Source organism: Aethalodelphis obliquidens, unplaced genomic scaffold (assembly GCF_003676395.1).
Source record: "Aethalodelphis obliquidens isolate GAN/ISIS:26980383/991018 unplaced genomic scaffold, ASM367639v1 scaffold55, whole genome shotgun sequence".
In the NCBI taxonomy this organism is placed as follows: Eukaryota; Metazoa; Chordata; class Mammalia; order Artiodactyla; family Delphinidae; genus Aethalodelphis; species Aethalodelphis obliquidens.
The window spans coordinates 39,818-57,858 of NW_020837999.1; the positions used below are offsets into that span (position 1 = coordinate 39,818).

Here is an 18,041-nt window from a genome sequence, read left to right on the forward strand (position 1 = left end):
AGCCAGTGCGATATCAGGGAATTTGGGAATTTGGGGAGAGGAGGAAGGGGATCAGACTAAGGCATGCACAGAGCCTTGTGGGGAGGGAGTTTGTGGTGAGGAAAAGGTCTTGGTGGTATTCACCACAGAGATCTCCCAACAGACTGCAGTGATGGCTGTGAGTGCTGGGAGCAGGGAGGGTGTGGCCACGTCACTCCCACTTTCTCCGCAACCCACTCCATCTGGAACCTTGCCCCATCACCCTACTGAAATTGTTCCCATTAAGGTCACCTCCATATTGCCAAAACCCAGTGATTCCTCTCCATCATCATTTTATTTGACCTTTCAGCAACATCCAACACAGATGGCGTTCTTTCTGACACACCCTTCTTTTTGATTCTCTGTCCCTGTGCCCTCCGGTTTTCTTCCTACCACTCCAGCCACTTCTTCTCACCTCCTTTGTGGGCTCCTCCTCTACCGCTAGTCTTAGAGGTTGACATGACCTCAAGCCATTGGTGTGTCTGCTCTGGCTCCCCTCCTCATGGACCCGCCCTGATGAAAGCACAGTCTCCCACCATCCCCACAGTCACTCCATCCTCCAACTAGCAAACGTTTAACTTAGAGAAAGACCTAAGAGTTATTCACAAATCGCTAGGCGTGGTGAAGCTAAGTTTTCAGTGAGTGTTGTAGGAATTCTTGAGTTAGGTCGTATGACAGGCATTGAGTGACATGAAGAATGTGCAAGACAGTCTCTGCCCTCAAGCTGTTCAGCATCCTCTTAAGACAAGACAGAGGTGCATAAAAATATAGGACTTCCGGAATACGAAGAAATACCAACCATCAGAGTTGTACCGTATTCAAATGGTCATCTACTTTCTCCTACTCATTTTTCAAAGCCATGATGAGATGACTTACCACCGATAAGGTCACCCTGGGAATTAGCCCCATGTCTCTCAACCCCCAAGCCAGTGCTCTTACCATGGCATCTCAATGGGTGGTTGAGATAAGGAGTACTGCGAGAACTAGAATAAAAGGCACTGTGCCTTCAGAGTTAGAAGCACGGATTCTAGAACCAGACTTCCAGGGTACAAATCACTAACGAACCTCAAACCACATTAACAATGCAGTAACTATCAGAGTGACCTTGGGAAAGTCAGTTAACTCCCCTGTGTCTCTCGTTGGTTAAATGTGGACAATAATCGTACCTGCCTCATAGTAATGATGAGAAGTAACATGAGTTAGGTAAGGTGCTTAGAATGTTGCTGGCACTTAGAGAGCTATGTAAGGTTTTTAAAACTAATAGCACTGGAAGATGATTAACAGGAGAGAAGGCCTGTTGAGTGCTGAGTGCCCAACTCCTCTCTGAATCCCAGGAGCCTGGTACATGTCACTGAATGAACGAACTAATAACAACCACAGGAAAAGACCACCAGAGATCAGTTAATCTACCCCCAGTTGCACCATACAGGATGTCCACCAAAAGCAGGTAGGTAAATTCCACCATGACCGGCACCGTCAAAAAACACCTGTTGCTAATCTAACATCTAACAACTCAGTCTAAGGCAAGAGAGAGGAAGACATACAGATCACAGGACATGCAAACATGCAGAATAAACACTGGCATCCGAAGGACAAAGTCCCTGGGTGGGATGTAAATCTGGAGTGACTGAGAATTAAATGAAATACTATCTTCCTCTACTTTGTGACTCCTAGGAGTAAAATCCCCGTCCCCAATAAGCATCAATCAGGGTAAAGGTAGCCCAGGACAGAACACAGATCCTTTTGCTCTACACAAAAAGATCAGAAATAAAGTCATGGAGGGGTGGGGGGCGGGGTGGGTGGGGAAATCTTGGTCAATCTCTTCTATCCACTGAAGACCTGTCCCCAAAAGTAATCATTCACTCAAGAATGACACCAGAAAGAGGAGGGTTACAGCAGCAATTCCAGAGGGAAAAACGAGAGAGATGCTTCCCAGTTGGGTGGATTCTCCACGGTTTATAGAGCTCCTCTTCTCAGGGAAGCTCAGGGTGTGAATCAGAACCCAGGGCTTTCTGCCCAGGCTCTCAGTAAACTAGGTGTACTTCGTGGGGGGATGGGGAGGGCGGGCTCCAAGTGAACCAGCTGTAGCCTCAGTGAGGTTCCGTGCAGCCTAGGGCTGCTCAGTGAGATCAATCGGGTCTGACGATCAATCGGGTCTGACCTCAGGGAACTACCTCGGAGGGTCAAGCCCCTCTTTGGCGGGAGCAGCGATAGATCCGTTCCCGCGGGACCACCGACCCGGTCCCCACGCCCCCTCGGCTCCTCCTTGGCCACCAGCCGGGCTGACGCCGTGCTCCCCCATCCCGCCCGCCGGGTACTCACTCCCACTCCTTGCGCCGCGCCTGCGGGGTGCTCTGCATCTTGTGCGCCTCGTGGGCCTTGATGATGTCGCGCTGCTCGATAAGACCCCCGCGCCGCCGCTTCATCACCTCGGGGCTCACCGGGAGGAAGGGGCTGGAGCCGCCCTCCCAGCCTGGGCCCTCGCCCTCCTGCACCGGGAAGAAGTTGTCGAAGCCGGCGGCGGAGGCGCGCGGGGAGGCCGGCAGCATGCCCGCCTCGTCCGAGGCTTCGGCCTCGAGCAGGGCGCACTGCTGGGGCCGCCATGCCTCCTCCTCGGGCAGGGCCAGGACGTGGCGATGGCGGCGGCGGCCCTCGGCCCCGGGCTCAGGGCTCCCGCCCGCAGCCGGGCAGAGGGCGGGCTCCAGCAGCCTGCGGCCGGGGCTCAGTCCACGCATGTCGGGCACCATCACAGAACATTGCTCTGCGCGGGGAGGTGGGCGAGAGATAAGGGGTGGGAGGGCGGGGAGGGGAGGGGTGGGCACGAGGGAGATAGAGAAGAGAAAGAGGTTAATGACTTTGTCGTCCAGGGCAAGGCTTCCAGCCTGGCCCAGAAACTGGCACACAGTAGGAACTCAATAAATGATCGTTGAACTCAGGAGCATGCACTGTGGACCAGGCTGTGTGCCAGGTGCTGGGCATCTACAGTCAAACAAAGCAGACTTGATTTTTGCCCCATGAACTTCAGTCTAGCGCAGAGGACAGACGTTAAAGACATAACTGTATGCAACTGTGATGAATGTCTCAGGGTGCTGCTATCGGGAGAGGAGAATGCCAAAGGCTGTCCTTCTCAGCCCCTATCTCGACAGCTACCTGGCTCTCCTGGCCCGTTGTGGTGAAAGAATGCCCCTAACCCTCTCCCCAACTCCCCTGGGGAAGTCCTACCCACCACCTGCTGCCCTAACTCTCACACCCTCTCCCGCAGGACTGCCACAGGCAGGCTGTTCGGCAGAACTGGGTCCCGTACATGGGCTCCTTCCACCTTTCCTTATGCTCATTCGCGCAGGATCTGGGGAGCATGTGTGGAATCAGGTGCCTCGGCGGGCTCCCTCGAGCCCATTCTCCTTTTCCATGCCAAGGAGGATGTGGCCGGATTTGCCGCTGAAAGATGCGCTCATTCAATCAACATTAACCGAGGGCTTACCACGTGCCAGCCGCTGGGCACGCCAAGATGAGCTGGATGTAGTCCACATCCTCCTTGTGGGAGAAAGAGGAAGAACGTGAATTTGACCACACAACGCCATGTGCTAGGATTGATTGCTATGTGAGCTCACAGGAGGGGCCCCCCAGTCCGCTTGAAGGCTTTGTGTAGGAAGGGACCCTCAGTCTGGGTTTACGCAGAGCTTGCCCGGCGAGGAAAGGGAGAGGATTACAGGCAAAGGGGAGAGCATACGCAGAGAGGATTTAGGGAAATTGAAGGATTCAGAAAGAGTTCCCATAGCAAGTCTGAGGTCTGGGGGCCAGTCCTGACTTGAGAGAACCTGAACTGAGCACCTTTTCTAGATCTCTACCGACTGTCTCCCTCCCAGCCAAGAGCCCAACACCTGAATTCCCAGCCTCCTCCCATCCATGTTCCAAACCACGCCCCTAGTTCCAAACCACACCCCATCCATGTTCCAAACCACGCCCCTAGTGACACAAGTGGCACACACATGCCCCCTCGGCTCCAAGAAGTACCATTTGCTCTACACCCTGGGAAGAGCCCTGGCATCCAAATCACTCGTACAGGGCTTAGTGAGCACCCACTGCGAACTGAGGGCTATGCTGGGCCCGCAGGGGAGGCATCTTCCCAGAATGCTGCCCTCCAGACCCCGCCCCACCCTCCCCAGTCTGGACTGCCTATCAAATCGCAAGTCACAAAAACAAAGAATATTAAAATGGGCAGGAATCTTAATGGTTGAGCCATATCATTTTACAGGTGAGGGAACTGAGGTCCAAAGAGGTAGACAGTCTTGCCCAGGGTCACACTTAGCAATAAGAGTCAGAGCTGGGAGGGGGCTCAGGTTTCAAATTTAGCTCATAGTTTTTCCACCGTATTGATCACACTGCTTCTACCCCACGAAGCAGAATCCCTAGATGCCTCTCCAGGCCCTCCTCATTACACTAAGGAAGCAGGTAGAAAAGAAAAAAGGAAGGATGATCTTGGCGCGTAGGTGATCAAGCCTGATGCGAACATTAAATAGACGCTGACCTCCCTGGAGAGCGGGTGGGAGATAACTTCTTTATTTGTCTCCTCCTGCATTTCTAGCACCTGGGCTGGTCGTCCCAGCCCTACCAGCAAACATCTTGGGAATACTGGGCTGGAGGCCCTGGGAATGTGCTGGTCGGCGCTAGATACTCAGTCACCAAGCTGGGTCAAGAGGACAGGGCCAGGGGAGGTAAAGGGTCCAGGGTAAGCTTGGTAGGGAGGAGAGAAGGAGAAAATCATTTCCAATCCTGCACGCAGTTGGGTGGGTCCCTAGAAAGAGTGATTCATGTTCCTCACGTTGTCATTCTGTCTCAACTCTGCTTGATGGATTTTAAATTTATCCTTCATTCCTACAATGTTTAAATGTCTCTCCTCCACCACACACACGCACGCACCCCTCCCAGGCTGCTCCCACTCGCTCCGCAAGCTTCAGCACCGCCAGAAACCCAAGCAGTCTCAGGTTCTGCGGCCTGCAGCCTCCTCTTCCTCATGTCGCCCTATGGCAGAGGCTCCTGGGCCACCCTCCCAGCTCCCACCAGGCCACCAGGACCTGGCTCCTTGTCTACGCTTCCTGGCCCACCCTCTCCCTCCTTCCTGGATTTCCCCTTCCCAGACGCTCTGCCAAGTTGAATCACATCTTTGCCAAAATTACAGCAGCAATAATATGCACCACAGCGCTCCCGCTTCAACTGAATCAATTTTACAAATATCAAAACATGAAATTATCTCATCTTTCCTTTAAGAATTCCTGTTAAACAACCCTTCTATTATTGATATAAATGTTCATCAGGGGAATCTGTCACTCCCACTGCCTGCCAAGCTGGCCAGTCCCCAGGTCTGGCTATCATCAAGCTGAGAAAACATCTTTCATCTCAGGCAATTTAGACAAGACAGAGTCTACATCTTCCAGGGAAGGACATTTGAATCTACTCTATACTTAGATTTCCCCCAACCCCCCAATTCTGGCATTCCTTGAGTTCCTTGAGATCAGGGATTTTGTCTTATCTTTCTATATCCAGCCCCTAGTACTGAGTTCAACACATAGTAGATTGCTGTGGTGGTCATTGGTACTGTTGGCCCAAGAGTCTGGTTATCCCCTTCCTGGGCACATAATAGGATGCACTTCCGGCCCCCTAGGGTTGAGCAGGGTCAAGTGACCGTGCTGCCCAGTGATTGTGAGTGGAGTATGCACGTCACTTCAGGGCTAAGCACTTAAAGCCAGTGAGAAATCTCTAGATCTAGAGGGACAGGCAAACTTTGGTAAAGGACCAGATAGTAAATATTTTAGACTTCGCAGGCTATGCAATCTTCGTTGCAAATACTCAGATGCTGCTGTTGTAGCCTGAAAGCAACCAGACAATATGTAAATGAATGTTTGACTGTGTTCTGATAAAACTTGACTTGTAAACTTTGCCCTTTCAAGTGCACCTCTTGGACACCATCATTGTCACTCAGTCTGTGTCCATAGGAGCAGGTTCTACAGAGCAGCAGGCAAAAAGAGAGGATGGAGATCCACAAGACAGAATCAAGGGTGGACACACCAAGTAAGAAGCTTCCTGAGGGCAAAGTTGCTGTCCTGTGGGCCCCAGCCCCAGTCCCTAGGGGAAGGAAAACAGGTCCCGCTGCTCTGAGATACTGACCTAAGAATGAGCTCATGAAAGCCCCGAGGGCACCTGTCTTATTCCTCTAACGTTGCTTTCCACTTACCTCTCTTCTTTTTCTTTGTTGCTTTTTTTTTGGCTAACGCGCAGGGGACGGGATCTTAAATTATAGGGGTCCTGAGGAGGAAGAGGGCTTAGTGACACATTTGCAATCCAGCGGCTCCATTAAAAACTCTTCCTTTGCTTGCCAGGCCACATGGGGTAGCAGGGTAAGGGCTCTCCTTTCCACCCCTACCCCAAGTACCCTGCACTGCCAAAGATGCTAGAGCCAGTAGTCACACTCCAGCCTGCCTCTGAAACCTTCTCCCCTCTCTCCCCTCAGAGCCGAAGTCGAGATCTTCCTCCACAAAGGAACATTATGTTCTTTGCACCATCTTTCCCTTTATATCCTATCAAGAGTTTTAATTTTATTCATCTATTTTTGATTGCTTTAGTAATAATGGCCCAGGCATCCCCTTGGCCTCTCAAGCCCAGCAGGTGAGTCTGCCATGCTGAAGACATGCATCTTCCTCTCATTGGGTTCATGCCCATCCCACTCTCACTCCTCACTTTCTAATTCTTCCAGAACATGTGCATCTTCCAGCCACCTTCTGAGAAATGGATACACTAGGAAGTCAACAAGGTCACAATGTTCTTATGAATGTACTGCCTTTATACCCTGAAAGTTTTGAGTTCAGCAAGGAGGAAGAAATCACCATGGAATACACCACCAAGCAGCATGGGTTGGGAGACGGTGAACAGAAATGGGACTGATAGGCAGTAAAAGGTGAGTGGTGGGCACACATATGTGCCTGAGCTGGACCTGACATATCCCAGCCCTGTGCCCTTTGTCTGCCCTGGGCAGGAAGAGGAGAGAAAGGTCCCCATCCCAACTGTAAGAAATGAACAATCCCAAGAGGAGAACACTTTTCAAAATAAGATACTACACGATTGAGATACCGTTCTGAGTTCTTGTCTAAAAATGATGCTCTACAGAACAGAACTGACACAATTAATGGGCTTCCTGCCCAGTGAAAGAAAAGGCAAGGAATAACTCTACTCTTCATCTTCACTCACCTGCTCAGAGAGGAACATTCCTGGTATAGTGATAAATATTCCTCTAGGGATTCTTATCTGAGCCAGCCTGCTACCTGACTACAAAGGAGGAGTAAAAGCTGGGTTAGTTCATCTGCTGTAACCTCCCAAGGCTGTGGTTCTCAGGCTTTAGTGAACCTCAGAATCATCTCCATTGCTGGTTTTACAACAGAAGATTCCTGGGACCTCCCTCCAGAGATCCTCATGCAATAGGTCTTGGGTGGGCTCAGGAATCTGCAATTTTAATAAGCACCACCCTACCCGCTCCACCCCCAGGAATCACGTCTTGAGAAACAGTGTCCTAAAAGCAGCCTATAGTCCTGAGAGGTTGTGCTGAGTTGGTAAGAAGTAATGAATTAGGAGGTTAAAGGCCCCGTAGGTAGGACAGTGTTCCTTTCACCCATTTTCAATCTACATCATGAAGTGAAGGGACCAAAAAACATCCAAGATGAGTTCCTTGACCCACCCACACTCCCTGCAAAACTCCATTCTCCCCTCGACTGGCGTCAGTTTTTGCCCCTCCCACATCCCTCTCCATATGTCTGTGCTGTTATGGTGACTGTTCAAGGATGGGCTAATGTCCAACAGCATTTGACAGCTGGTGCATTTTGAACGGAAACCAAGACCCAAGGAAAACACACGACTTCAAACATGGAGTGATCGCTACGTCTGCTGCACTGAAGGAGGCAAAAGAGCCTCGATTTGGTGTCAGGAGCTCGGGGCTCGGGGTATAGTTCTGCCATTTGCTAGTCAAGCAAGCTTTCTAGGTCAGTTTCCTCTCCCGAACAATGATAATAATAATCATTATATAATTTATGTTACATTATACAACAGTTAATAATAAATATTTTCTATAATTATATAATATATTGTCATGGATAATAATATAACCTGTCTTACAGAAGTCTGTGGTGAGAATCAAATAAGATAGCCCCTGGGAAAGAACTTGGAGATGGGAATTATGTAAACATGGAGCGAAGAAGAGAGTCTAGGAGTCAGCATGCTGAAACCAAGCTGCCTGCGTATGAATCCCAGCTCCCCTCTGACCAAATGAATTCCTGGGCAAATGACATAGTCTTTCATTTCCTCATTTTTAAAACGTCACTAAGAGTAGATACTTCATAAGGTTGTTTTGGGAACTGAATATATAAACACGTAGAACAGTACCTGGTAGAAACGCCCAATAAATGTTAGCTCTCATTTTTTATTATGCAAATGACATTTTATTAGAGTAAGTAATGCTAGTAACAACGCCAAAATGTCTGTGGTTTAATACAGTAAAGGTTTCTTTCTCTCTCATGTCATAGTCTAATAATGCGAGTTGGCCTAGAAGATGAAAAAGAGAGACTCTGCTCCATGATGTCATTCTGGGACCCAGATTTATTTCATTCAGGGGCTCTGTCATCCCCTAAGGATGGCATTTTTTTATTAAAGGGCTGGAAAGTAAATATTTTAGGCTTGGCAGGTTGTGAGTTTCAGCTGCGGATACTCACTGCTGCCTTTGTAGTGTAAAAGCAGCCATAGATGATACACAGGCAAATGAATGTGGCTGTTTCAATAAAACTTTATTTACAAAAACAGGCAGCGAACACCTGAGCCTAGAGCCTCAGAGTCCTCCACTAGACTTTTTCTCTCCAGCCTGGAGACAAAGAAAAAGAGAAAGAAAAAGCACTTGGGGGACATTGCAAAAGGTCTTGAGGCCAGACCTGGAAGCGATGGATAGCACTTCTCCCCTCTTGCATTAGCCAGAACTGTCTCCTGGCCCTCCTCAGCCGAAGAACAGCAGAAATGCTGTCTACCTGAGTGCCAAGGACAGGGAGGAGAAAACAGTATTGATCGTCTGCGTCACACTATTGCTACTTGCATCGTGATATAACCACACAAGCGAATCGAAACACAAATACTCACAAATATGTGAAATACATGGAATACTGGCCAATCCAATGAAGTATTAATCAATTGCTGAAAATTAGCCACATCATAATGTGCACAGAGAGAGATAAACAGATATATTTTACACAAAAGGAAAAGGAGAAACCCTAAGTGGTGTGACAATCAATTCACCAAAGGATCCTGATGATTCCGAAAACAAGACCCCAACAGTGCCGAGTGTTGGTGGGTCCTAATCAATTATGCAGTAGGCTCATACCACAGACACATCTATCTTTACAGTCCTTTGATGAATGACCACCCCGCCTCACACACACGCTGGCCTTCAAGCTACATAAAGGCAGAGGCCACAACGACTTTATCCACCGCTGTATCCCTAGCACCCAGCGCTGTAAGCATTCAATAAAGATTTATAAAAGGAAGGAACGGGGGTGGGGGGAGAGGAGGGAAGGAACGTAGGGAGAAAGAAAGACACTCCGCAATTTCCCATACCATAATTTTGCTATTGTGGTAAATTAGTCCCCTTAAAGATCTGGCTTCTGCAGAGATCCTTACAACTACATTTGAGTGGGTAGGAGTGGGTTTAAGGGGCTTTTGCTTGCAACTTTCCAATCTGCTTGAATATTCGCCTTTACTGTTCTGCTTTAAGAACTGCTTACAATCTCTACAGGACCTGTCTGACTTGGAGAGGGGAAGGGAGATGCTTTCACATGGGAGGGGAGACTTAATACACCCCTGTGCAGAAATGCCCATAGATTCATTCAACAAACATTTACTGAGCACCTACTATGTGCTGGGGAGTGATAAAGGCACTGAAAATTCTTTACGGTACCACAGAAAGAATCCAGAAAGAAACCCAAGGGGTGAGGCCCAGTACAGGCACTTTTTTTTTTCTTACTTTTTTTTTTAAACACAACTACTTTGGAATGTAGACCAAAAATTACTTCCACAGGAGTATCTTGAAATTCCTTGAGCATTTGTGACTTTTCCAGGGTTTGTTACTTCTGTCACTCCTTCTACTTCCCTAAGGCACCCAGACGTAAACAGACAGACAAAGCTAAAAAGGAATGCATACGTCTTCTGAAGATTTTAAGGGAAGTAGAAATCTAAGGACAGAATACTGTTCTTTGGATAGGATCTGGAAGGAGTCAGTTATGATGACAGCTGGAAAGAAAGCAAATGCCACAACCCCTTGGACTAGCAGAAACAGAGTTGAGATGCCACAGTTGTCTAGCCTGGGATAGAGAAGGGCTGGGGGGCTTCCAGGAGACCACACGTATTCCCTGAAAGGTATGTGGCCAAACAACTGCAGCATCAGGCTTTGACAGCTGAATCCAAAGTGCTGCAAAAACTCCTCCAGTACCCTTGTTTCCGTCAAATACTTGTCAAGTGTCAATTCCAGGAGCACTGTGGGTCTCCAGCTAGCACCTAATAATATCCCTCCTGCCCACAGAGACCAAGACTTGAGCTGATTTCCCCGGAAGCTGTCTTGCAAAGAGGAGGAAGTTACTGCCACAGCAGAGTTTGGGGTGGGAGTCAGCACTATTTGTGCAGCCAAACGGCATCTCCTCTCTGAGCAGGATTCCAATTCCGTTACAGGCTCTCAGAGGCACTAGCCCAGGAGCAGCCCCTCACTCTGCGGATTTAAGCAGGGAGCATGGTTTGCACTGAGAGAGCCGGTCTGAATCACCACCCACCCAGAGAGATAAGTGCAGAGCCCCGAGTCTACGTTCAAGGCTTCCACAGTGTGGCCCCAGGAAGAAGGACAGGCCTACAGCCCTCAAGGCCTTGCATCTTGGCCCGCTGTGAGCCCCTGTGGTGGTGGCTGTCCCTTCCAGATGCTGAGCTCTGCCCCATCTGTCTGCCAGTGCTGGCCCCTCCCAGGGGTCAGGCCCCCCGACGTCAGGCCTGTCTCAGAACCCAGCCTTTGTCTGGCCACCCACTCAGCTGTGGTCAGACACATGGGAAGTGACAGTGAAGCCTGCCAGCAAGTGCAAAGTCATGGCTTCTGAGCTGGATGCTTAGGCGCTGACGGAAACAGAAGGATGAACTGATGCCTTCCAAGCGTATCTGGCCTCTGAGAGCTTTGACACTTTCCTTCATCCCACCTTCATCTCTGCACTCTCCGCACTGTTCATTTATGCTTTTTTCCTTCCGGTCACTTACTGTATATTTTGCCACGTAATTATTAATAATGATATTATAATTAACTTGTTTTTTAAGCCAAAGAATTCATTGCGAACAAAATTTGCATTTCCAGGGATAACATGACGTGAGGGATTTTATGCTCAATACACACGCACAATGCAGTGTCGGCAAAACCAGGTGTGCAGCTCAGACTGGTGGCCCCTGGAGCTGTGCACTAGGACACAGGGCACTTGTGAGATTAGACCAACAATTACAGCCACGCTGAAAGTGCCTGCACACCGGCAACAAGCTAAAAAGAAAAACTGGAGTGGGCATCACGGTTAATCTTCCAGATCCTTCCATGCCCCACCCTCATGCAGTCTCTATTCAACCTGGGCAATGGGCTCCAGCACCAGGGTGGGTTCTAGTTAGTCTATGCCAGTCAAGGTAACCCTAACCCTTTGCCAGTGACTAGTTAAGGGTAAGGCACGTGACTCACTTAAGGCCAATGAAGGAAGAAGACAAGCTTACTGGGGCTGTGGAGAGGATTCTCCCGGCTTTTAAGGAAAGCTTTTAAGGGAATTGCCTCTGGACAGTGTCCTACACAGATGTGAACCATGGAACTGCTGCCACCACCTCACTGCCAACCTGAGGACAAAGCTGTCACATGGAGGAGGGCAGGCCACAGGAATGGAGTCACCAAATTCTGTCAGCCTGGAAGCCATCCACCTCTAGACCACTAGCAAGATGGGGCATCACAGCTCCTGCCTGATGGCTGCAGCCCATGCATCTCATCACAGCTCCTGCCTGATGGCTGCAGCCCATGCATCTGAGTTAGATTTTCTGTCACTTGCGTCCTAAAGCTTACTAACTGTAGAAGCCCCGTAACCACCCGTACAATGATAAGATGTTAACTGTTCCACGAGCCTGCAAGACCACTGAATTGTTTTGGTCACAGCAGGGCGAAAGTCACCTCATGCTCCTCTACATGTCTTCTGGTTGTAGTTCATCTTTTATACATAGACACTGGGACTTCAGTCTTGCATGAAATTCTTGAGAGTGAGATTCTAATTCTAAGATTCCCTGGTATAATGGGGAAATGACTCAACTTAAACTGAATAAAGTTAAATTCAACTGAGCAAGCAGTAAGTTTTAGGTGGGGAAGGGAACTGAATTACATGGAAAGGACTTATTGCAATTAAGCGTAGTATAAAAATATTTAGTGGTCCTAGCAGACACTGTCATCATTATAATCATCCATAAATACAATGGTTAATATTTATTGGATTTTTATTTTATTTATTTATTGTATTTTATCTTATGCTAGATACAGTATTAAGGGCCATTCATGCAATAGATCCTTTAAGATTTCATTTAATTTTTGTGAGAAAACTGAGACTTCAAAGGGTTACGTAATACCGCAAGGTTAGGGTTACACAGTCATTAAATGGTACGGCCTCTAACACGTGTCTGACTGACTGAAAATGCCCTGCCGTCATCCACTGCATTGCCCTGGCTCTAATGACAGTAATCATACAACAGTAATAATGTTTTATGACAATAGCTTTCACTTATTGAACACTTATGCAGAGCCAGAAATGCATGTTTATTACCCGTCCTATAAGGTAAGAATTATTACTATTCTCATTTAATAATGGAAACTCACCCAAGGTCACATCACTAGTAAACACTGAATCTGGACTTCAATATCAGATTCCTCCCCCAGTGTCCCTCTGGGAAGCTGTACTTTGCAAGTGGAGCAGACCTCAAATGGTCCTATCCCCAGGCCATCTGCATGTTTCGGTGACTGCATATACATGTACGTGTAGTGGGTTGTTAAGTTCATGCACGTTTGCGCCAGACTCTCCCTGGCCCCTCACCCGGGTCTGGCTCTATGTCTTTACACAGGACTGTGCAGAAGAAGCAGAGCTATGGGCAGTGGCACTTTCTAAATAAGCACAGCATGGCACGGGGGCAGAGCACACTCTTGGCAGAAATGTCCCAGGCCTCCCCAGGCAGCACCAGGCAGGATCATCACAGAGCAGGCTCTGGGACTGCCCAGAGGTGCGGAAAAGAGGGAGTGAGTCATCCGTTGTGATCGTGTCATCACCTGACAAAAATCAAGTAACAGCTCTGCTCTGGGATGAAACAAGGAAAAAATGGACAAAATGAGTCTTGGGACCTTTCCACCTCCTTTCCTGGTCCCTAGGCTCTCTCTTGCCACCTTACAACCCCATCCTCCGGCTGCCAGGGTCCTTATACTGCCCTTTGGCTGTTGCCAAATTCCTGTCTTCACCATAATTTTGTCCAAAAATATCCACTATGATTATGGCAACCTTACTTTTCAATCCAAAAATTAAAACTGGTCTGAAAAAAAAGATTTTTTTTACTTCAAAAATTATGTATAAGAAACATCTCATATAGTTACCGATACTGGAAAAAATATAATTATACAAAATTGGGAAGCACCAGAAAGGCTGGACCATCTAGGCATCAGACACATGCTCCAAGATAGTCTATCCTGCCTTTCTTCTACCTTTTTCCCACCTTAAACTTGAGTTCCCCCAGCAGCAGGCTCTTAGAGGCAAAATGAAAATCACTTAAATACATTAGCACATTCTAAGGTGCCAGTGTTGCAGGGAGCTGGGCTGCATGACAGCCAGTCAGTGATAACAGGAGGTGAGGCAAGAAGAGGGGCCTCTGCTAGTCGTGTGTAAGGAAGACTTGATGCTGTAGAAACGTGGCACTGCCCCTTCCATCCAATGCACATTTTCCAAACATTTTAGTCTGATATTTTTATACAGTTCTCCGGTATAAAAATCAGTGCCATTTTCTCTGGGACTAGCTGAATTCTAGACAATACAGAAGTTCCATGGCAAGAAGCCCTCCCTTATCATACAAATTATAAATTCCCTCTTTTTGAGCCAGGCACCATGCTGAAGGCTTTACGAGCCTTCTAGTTATTGCAACAATCTTTTTTTCTTAAATGAACTGAGTCATTCATTCAGCCATCCAATCATTTATTTCTTCCACACATGTATAATGAGCACCTAGTACGTGCCAAACATTGGGCTAGGCATCAGGGATAAAAACAGACCAGTAAATAGATTCTGACACAACACTATGATAAGTGCTTACATGAGAAAAAGAATAACATGCTTTGGGAGTCCACAGAGGGCAGTGGGGAGTCAGGGAGGCTGCTTGGAGGACAGGATATTTATTTAAGCTGGGAACTGTACCTTAGGTAAGAGACGGCCATGTGCAGGGTGGGGAGAGTTGGGGTGGGCTGCAATTTAAATAGCCTGGTCAGGGTAGGCCTTCTGGGAGAGGTGACATTTGAGCAAACTTGAAGGAAGGAAAAGAGTGAGCAATTCAGATCTCTGAAAAGACAGAAAAGGCAGTGCAAAGGCCGTAAAGAGGGAGCAGGCCTAGAACATTCCAGGAGCAGGAAGGAGACCAGTGTGGCTAGAGCAGGAATATAGCAAGAGATAAACTGAGAGAGGTAACATGGAGGGACTTTGTTTTTGCTCTGAGTGAAATGGGAAGCATCAGAGGGTCTTAAGCAGAGCTATGATACTATCCTACTTGGCTGGTATTGAGAACAGGCTCTAGAGAGCAGGGGAAGAGACCAGGAGCCTATACTAGTTGGAAGCTCTTAGAGCAATAATACTGTAAGTGTGCCTGCTTCCTCTCTGGAACCCTGGGCAGAGACAGCCAGTAGAAGTTCCCTGATCAACAGGAGCTCAACGAGCCACAAGGAAAAGTAGAGGCAAGGCAGGACTGAGGAGAGGCAGAGGGAGGGCCTGGGATGGCCCCAGCCCACCCCTAAAGCTCGTGTGTCCTCCAAGTGGTGCAGGAGAATCTCTGAAGATTTCCCATCTTCAGCACACACTCCTGCCCACAGAGAGGAGCGGGGGAATCTTGCCACTGTCCTGAAGGGGCCTCAAGGTTCGGGCAAGGAAGAGACAGGAGACTAGAGGCATGGCAGGGCACACAGAGGCTCCAACAGCTAATGCAGTGACACCAGTGCCCGCCCACCGGAGGACACCTACCCTCCAGTCACAGCCAGTCTGCAGCCAGCCCCGCAGGCCACATACCCCACACCAATGTCAGGCCATGTAAGCTCCAGGAAAGAAGGGGTAGGAGACAGAATATTAGTTAACTGTATATTTAATCAAAAGAATGATAAATCTTGAGCTAACTAGAAAATCTCTGGCTAGAACCAAGGAAAAACATGACTTTGAAAAATTCAAGTTGCTCTCCATTAAAGTGACTGGGGATTCAGAAATCAAACAAGGTTCTAGAAATAATGCAAACCATTTCCGAGTTTTGTGGCTGTGCAAATTCAAATCTGTGTCACAGTGGACCCTTGAAAAGAGCACTGAGATATAGCATAGAAATACTGTACATACGATTCTGTATTATTTATCCAGATCATCTGTACAATTCACCCTTTGGACTAGTTAGAGCTGAAATTCATCAATGAAGGTTTTCAATGTTCAAGGTCATGTCTTAGGACCCCACCTGTAATTTGTGTAGTCTTAATGTGGGTTACCATGGCATTGATTGTCTTAGCTTCATCCTAGGCAATGATATCCATAAAATCTTGATTTGATGTGCTGATTCTATTTTTACCTTTTTTTTCAGTTTTTTAAAAAGGCTTTTTAGAGCAGTTTTAGGTTCAAAGCAAAATTGAGAGGAAGGCACAGAGAGTTCCTATATACCTCCTGGCCTCACACATGCACAGCCTCCCCCATTGTCAACATTCCCCACCAGAGCGGTACATTTGTTACTACTGATGAACCTACAATGACGCATCATTATCACCCAAAGTCCAGAGTTTACATTAGGATTTATTCTAGTTGTCCTGCATTCTATAGGTTTGGACAAAATGTATAATGACAGGTATACAGCATTATAGTATCATAAGAGTATTTTCGCTGCCTTAAAAATCCTCTGGGCTCTACCTATTCATCCCTTCTTACCCTTTTGACCGCTGGCAACCACGGATCTTTTTACTGTCGCCATAGTTTTGCCTTTTCCAGAATGACATATAGTTGGAAACATATAGTAGGTAGTCTTTTCAGATTGGCTTCTTTCACTTAGTAACATGCATTTAAGCTTCCTCCATGCCTCTTCATGCTTTGACAGTTCATTTCTTTCTAGTACTGAATAATACCCCATTGTCTGATGTTCCAGTTTATCCATTCACCCACAGTAGGACATCCTGCTTCCGAGTTTTGGCAATTACGAATAAAGCTGCTAGAAACTTCTGTGTGCAGGTTTCTATATGGAGATAAGTCTTCAGCTCCTTTGGGTAAATACCAGTGAGCATGACGGTTGGCTCATAGAGTATGTTTAGTTTTGCAAGAAACTGCCAAACTATCTTCCAGAGTGACTGCACCATTTTGTATTCCTATCAGCAGCGAATAAGAGTTCCTGTTGCGGGCTTCCCTGGTGGCGCAGTGGTTGAGAGTCTGCCTGCCGACGCAGGGGACACAGGTTCGTGCCCCGGTACGGGAAGATCCCACATGCCGCGGAGCGGCTGGGCCCGTGAGCCATGGCCGCCGAGCCTGCGCGTCCGGAGCCCGTGCCCCGCAATGGGAGGGGCCACAACAGTAAGAGGCCCAAGTACCGCAAAAAAAAAAAAAAAAAGAGTTCCTATTGCTCCACATCCTTGTCAGCATTTGGTGTTGTCAGTGTTCTGGATTTTGGCCATTCTAATAGGAATGGAGTGTTATCTCGTTTTATATTTTTCCTGTTTTTAATAGTAAATTCTTCACCAGTGAAAATCCTCTAGCATACCACCACGTGGGAAACATTGTCCTGGTCGAGATGCAGGCTCTACCTAAAGCGACTGTCACCCAGGGTTTTAATGTTGAACACGAGACAGAGGACATTAAGGATTACCCAAGATACCCTCCCAGTCATCACTTGAGACGGCCCTAAATATTCCCTGCACAGTCACTCAGCCTATATTTGAACACCTGTATTGATAGGGATCTCACTGCTCCCAAGGCAACTCTTCCAATTTTAGACAGCTCTATTAGGATGCTCTCTCTTATTCTGAGCTGAAATCGATGTGCAACACAGAAATCAATAAACTGTGAGGAAGAGTAATTCATTCACCTCTACCCAATGCTGACAATCTAGAAAAGGAGGATATAACCAGCGATCAAAACAACGAAGAGAAGCCAAAAATCAATGTGTCTACTGTTGGAAGAGCTCTCCACTAAAATAATTCAGAATTTTCTCAATGGACTCAGAGGACAAGATTTTTCAGTTGCTTCTTTTTCTACCTCTTTTTCTTTAAAAATACATCTCTTTGATCTTTCTTCCCAGTGAAAAGCTAATTGTAACTTTCCTAAAAGCCATTACTTTTTGATTCAGGATATTTCGGGAAGAGTCAGCTCCCACAACTTCAGAAGGGCAGAAAGGTCACAATATGAGGACAAATCTTTAAGAGATTTTGGATGTGGGCTGAGGGGGCTCACTGAAGGATCAAGGTTCACCTAGGATCTGCAGAGGAGGTTCTCCTGATATGTATGTCCTCTTGGTGTAAACAGAATTTCTGAAGTGCTATTTTTGCACAGCAGGACCATGGGAAGGGGAGGAAGAGATTCGTTTCTAGTTGGTTCTCCATTGCTTTTTGCCCTTTGATCAAGCTAAAAGGCTGATTTTTAAAGATGGGGCTACAGATTTCAAAGAGGTACTTGGTTTTGTGCGATGAAGTGAAACCCCTTAGA

The 18,041-nt window shown here is 47.5% G+C and overlaps 1 long non-coding RNA gene across 1 annotated transcript in view; it reads right to left on the minus strand.

Annotated features, from left to right (window-relative positions):
• Nucleotides 1–2,619: 2,619 nt before the first annotated feature.
• The window catches only part of LOC113609302 (uncharacterized), a 104,051-nt gene continuing 88,629 nt past the window's right edge, over nucleotides 2,620–18,041 (minus strand). The window contains exon 3 of the long non-coding RNA XR_003428586.1: nucleotides 2,620–2,779. This is a non-coding gene — a long non-coding RNA (uncharacterized LOC113609302). The remainder of the gene's footprint in view (nucleotides 2,780–18,041) is intronic.